The sequence below is a fragment of the Bombina bombina genome, chromosome 9 (genome assembly GCF_027579735.1).
Source record: "Bombina bombina isolate aBomBom1 chromosome 9, aBomBom1.pri, whole genome shotgun sequence".
NCBI lineage: Eukaryota > Metazoa > Chordata > Amphibia > Anura > Bombinatoridae > Bombina > Bombina bombina.
This window is the reverse complement of record NC_069507.1, coordinates 103,820,665-103,826,049: the sequence shown is the minus strand read 5'-3', so window position 1 is coordinate 103,826,049 and position 5,385 is coordinate 103,820,665.

Sequence of the window (5,385 nt, the reverse complement as noted above, 5' to 3'; positions counted from 1 at the left end):
CAATGGCAATTTAGTATGTGCAGACCATATTTCATTCCTGCTACTGCTCCGTTATTTTCCATTTTTAAACATTCAAAGCAAAATGGCTTTATAATATGGTTGCGCTTCTTTGCGCTCTTTATGGGAGACAGTGGCAGGGATACGTTTGCCTAACATTAGTCACCGTTTGAAACAGTGTTTTTTTTGTTGCGCTTGGGATAGATGGCCTTATCTTGAAAGCAGCCTGTCTCAGAGCGGTCTCCTTAACTTAGAGACCAAGGGTGCCATGTACTAAGGCGTCAATTTTTTCGCACAGACCGTATCGAAATAACCTGCCGGCATTCGCACCATGCGGATGGAACTTCGTTACATGAATGTACTAAAAACCAAGCCGTAAAATTTTGCGTCTATTGTGTGTCGAAGACAATCGGATTATTGATAACTTTGAAGCTTCGTTCGGCGCGAAAGAGCAAAGTTAAGAAGCAGTCTGCGACCTGATTGGTTTAGTTCTTTACCCACGTGACGATCTAGGTGTCATAATCGTCAGACAAGCAGCAACGTCTGGCTGCTGACATGTATAAGAATGTGCATTTTCCCAGAAATCTTAGAATATTGTTTATTTACTTTTCGGTATTCACTTTGACAAGATGGCTTGCTCCGGAGATTCTGCTACTTCTAAGAAGACTCGCAACCCTAACTTCTCGCATCAACAGAATGTTGTACTTGTTGATCTAGTACTCGAATATTATGACAATATTTATGGTAGTCGAGTCAAGCAAACCCCCGGCGCTCGTAAGAAGATTATTTGGGAGAAAATTAGTGACGCAGTGAGTGCTCAAGGACCCACTAAAAAAGATATCGAGTCCTGCAAAAAAAGGTTCAACGATATCAAGCGTCAAACAAAATCCAAAATTGCCAAAGAAAAGCAATATGCCCGAGGTACTGGAGGCGGACAACCTTATGTCGCAGATTTGACAGACTTTGAAAGAAAAGTTTTACAGAGGCTTGGCACGGAGGTCATTGAGGGCATAACCGATGACTGTGATAGCGATATTCGTGGTAATTATAATCTCAAAATTAATATTTATATTGTTTACTTGTCTGCTCCAAGTATTGATGTGCGTTCTCCTATTATGAAGAGCGGGAGAGCAGCCAAACCTTCGAAACATAATGGCGGATGGATGACTTTACAGCAGTCACTTCCTGTGTCACTTCATATGGCGAACGTAGTTACGAGCCATTGAGTAAACTGATATATTTTTTGGTTGGACTGCTTAATATTTGTCCTCAGGTCTATTATGGCGTCTCCATTTTGAGTGTATACGCGGTCTATGCTTCTAGCCGCAGTCTAATCTTTGACACGTATGCTTCTAGACTCTAGGAGATCTGGTGCATGTTACCCATCTTATGGGTTTGTTTCTGGGGTATTCCTTTATTAACTTGAACATCTTTTTGAACATCTTTAGATGCGCCTATCTGATTTGGGGCACTTTAGGTGTTTTGTAAATTCTTATGGGACTTAAAGGGACACTGTACCCAAATTTTTTCTTTTGTAATTCAGAAAGAGCATGCAATTTTTTATTTTTTTTTAAACTTATTTTTATTGAGGTAATAAATTGGCATACATATTCAAAATTGCAGCGGAATATAACATGAAACTGGATATGCTTATAGCGTGGTACATTGTATAGGTTACACAGTAATAGACATTACATGCAGTCTCAGTGGTACCAAGCAAAGCTAAAAACAAAACACCCGCTGCAGAGATAAAAAAGGAACAATAATTTAAGGAAATGCCAATACCAACGCTAAACCTTCTAATCAATCTCAGAGGTCACTTGAACCCCATCACAAAAAGTATTAAACATTTATAACTGAAGGTTACCCCTATGTTCAGAGGCCTCTCATGGACCTCAGCCTTGAAACAGAATTTTATTGTGTATGTTCAGTTATCAATACTGGATTATGTGGAAGTAAATATATCCTAGGTTATCTTGCAAGACACATGGGAAAAAACTGAGCAAAATAAACTGGAGAGCTGCAAGATTTGGCTATATATAAGGTAAATAAAATGCGGTATAAATAAGAGAGACCGCGTAGTTAATCCTCTTAACTAAGAAGGTTTATTATGAAAAAAAAGGGGGGGGAAGTAGGTGGTGAGCAGAATATGGTGAGCAGATAAGGCCTCTAGTTTTCCTCTAGAGATGCCCTACAGATATATATGCTATGAATTACAATTAGGCCAGTTATTAAGGTGTAAGGGCTCTCCTGTAGCTTTTGAACAAGTTGTCTTAAAATAAGCCTGTCAGAGTAGACGAACCTAAATAAGGTGTTGTGCTAATTTAACTCTTAGAAGTGAGGTGTAGATGAAGCAGAGTTCTATATACTAGACTAGGGAAATGATAATGATAGCACCAACTAGCGGGTGGGCTAGGTAGCCTAGGTGCAGACCGCCGTCCTCACCATAATTAATCTTCAATAGTTACTGAGAAATAGGGTATTAGGTGGGGTATGGGAAATTGTGCTGAGATAGAGATAAGCAAATGCGAGAATACTTAAACCAATGGGTGTGTCCCCTGAAGACCAGAACTGCTCTAACTACCGGATGTGGGCCCTCCATCCAGGAGCAGACAGTACATAGATGGGTAGAACCAAGGGAGGGGAAATTATGGTAACGTGTATTCTGATATATTTTGGATTTAGTGCACATATATGTCACCTCAACTCAGATGACCAAGCTTGTAAGGAAAGGGCATTTTTAGAACAAACAGATAACCCCAGAGCTGGTTGAAGAAACTACCAATACATTATAAGGTTGGCTTCACTTTATAGGACCCAGGAACTTAAGTACATAATGGGGGGATAGTGCTATTTAGTATGCAATTTTGTCTGCAATAACAGGAACTTATGTCTTCACTCTGTAAGATAATAATAGTGCATATTAATCATTTCACATGGAGGGGAGAATTCTAGTGGAGGGAAGGCAATTGTAAAATAGGTTTTAAATCTGTCTAGATGATAGGGTGTTAACCCCACAATACCAGGGAACATACTTATAAGAAACAGCATATAACATCAATTAGAAGCACACACAACAATGCCCAACTGTAGCGGCAACTGATACTATCCCAAGCAACACCGGCTGCCGCCAGAACTATACCATTACTATGAGGGCAGCAATAGCTACTGTCCTAGGTGGAAACACTATATGCTTGCGTGGGAGTAACAATTACCTAGCTGCAAATAAATACACACAGAAGTAATAAACACAGCAAAACATTTAACTGAAGTGTAACTGTAAAGTGCAGTGTTCAGTAACCATCATGAGCCAGCTGCAAAGACCTGTGAATTATAGCCATAAGGTTCACTAGGAAGAGTTGTATTGAAAAAGTTCTACGATGCAGCGGTACAAGATGTCCCCGGCTGTGCGATCTCACCCCAATCCTCCTCGCCAAGTTAAAGAGTGCCCCGCAGCTTGTTTAGGCCTGAGAAGGAATGCACAAGTCAGCCAACGCTGGGCTCCAGACCTAAGATAGCCCCGTGAGACAGCTGAGACTGTGAGAGTGAGACCTGGGTTGCCGCTCACCGTGTTAGTGTACCAGGAAGAACAGAACACGAAAGGGGCTGCAAATAGGTCCGCAATGCTGCTGAATTCAATTGCGAGGCTAGGAGACCTGCTCCCCAGGCTTACTTTGGTATATGGCTTCGGCAGATGCTTCTTGGTTTGTGATAGTTCTGTCCATAGTTGAGGGCAACTCTGCTCTCCAGGTAACAAGGGTGTCTGGTCTGTTACATGAGCATTGGAAGACCTCAGCCCTGTGGGTTCACTCGCGCTGATTAGGAGAGTTGTGCACATCGCCTTATGCTGGGTAGATTTGTCAGCCGGTCCATCAGCTGAGGGTGCCATATTCGCGGGGTTCGCTGTCATATAGCTCTGTAATTCATAGGGAGTGGATGATATACGACAGGGCTCCAAAGCGTCGCTCCTACCCCATACATCTGTAGAGACGTGGCAGCGGGTATCAGAACTTGTGAAGTCTGTTTCAGCCTGATGAACCGCCATTTTAAGTGCGTGATCAAAAGCGGCTTGGTAGCTGTCTAAAAGATTGCTCAGCTCTCTAATTATGTATAGCATTGATGCTATTGTTGAGGGTTTATAACAGGTTTATAACAGTTATTGCTCTACAGAGCCTTAAAGCTACGGCTGGTCAAGCTGTGTCCTCAAGTCGTCCACCGCGTGGTTAGAAAGATGGCCGCTGTGTTGCAGGCTTTTCAGTCAGGCAAGCCGATAGACCAAGGTTTCGTCTAGAAACTATTATGCTCCCTAGTCCCACATCCTTAGAGCTTCTGTATGGAAGGGTTCTAGTTTGTAATAAAGTACATGAAGTTGAGCGGTCGTTAAAGTTATGTTTTGTGCAGAAAGTAGCCGGAGCTGTGAAGATGTGCGACCGCTCAGTTCAATAGCTGGCTCCGCCCCCCAGTTGTTGTACTAACTTTCAGAGCATGCGATTTTAAGCAACTTTCTAATTTACTCCTATTATCAAATTTTCTTTGTTCTCTTGCTATCATTATTTGAAAAAGAAGGCATCTAAGCTTTTTTTGTTTCAGTACTCTGGACAGCACATTTTTATTGGTGGATGAATTTATCCACCAATCAGCAAGGACAACCCATGTTGTTCACCAAAAATGGGCCAGCATCTAAACTTACATTCTTGCATTTCAAATAAAGATACCAAGAGAATGAAGAAAATTTGATAATAGGAGTAAATTAGAAAGTTGCTTAAAATTTCATGCTCAATCTGAATCACGAATGAAAAATTTTGGGTACAGTGTCCCTTTAAGTAATCCTTTTACGATTATCAGGGATTTATTGTTCTGGGCTGCCACCTAGTTGCAATTTTCTAGTAATTCTCTTCTGCAGATATTTTTCTTTCTTCAGGAAAGATTTTTTTATCTAGTTTATTATTTTTTTCCTGGATTTGTGTTATAAGCAGTATCTCTGCTTATTGCTTGTAAGTTTTTTCTTTTTACTGCCATAATAGCTTGGTGGTTAAATTAGCTGGTTAATAACTGAGAGCTATTGGCTTGATTACCTAATGGGAATTTCTAGAGCGTAGTCTACTTTGTGCTATGCGTGTAAGTTTGATTAATGGTCCTGAGTTCAGCCCTCTTTGGTTTTTGCTCTTTAGATTTTCCCATTCTTTATCTGCTACACATACTATATATATATTTTCAGGAATATTTTCCTTTTTCCTCCTTGCATTGCCCTGTCTGCTTTGATTTCAAAGGACACTAAGATTGAAGAGATCCAAGATAGGATCAAGGCTCTTAATTTAGCCAATCCTTTTTCCTGCGAGGCCATCATGCAGGTAATTAGACTAGGAACTTAGTTACCTAGCTTCACTG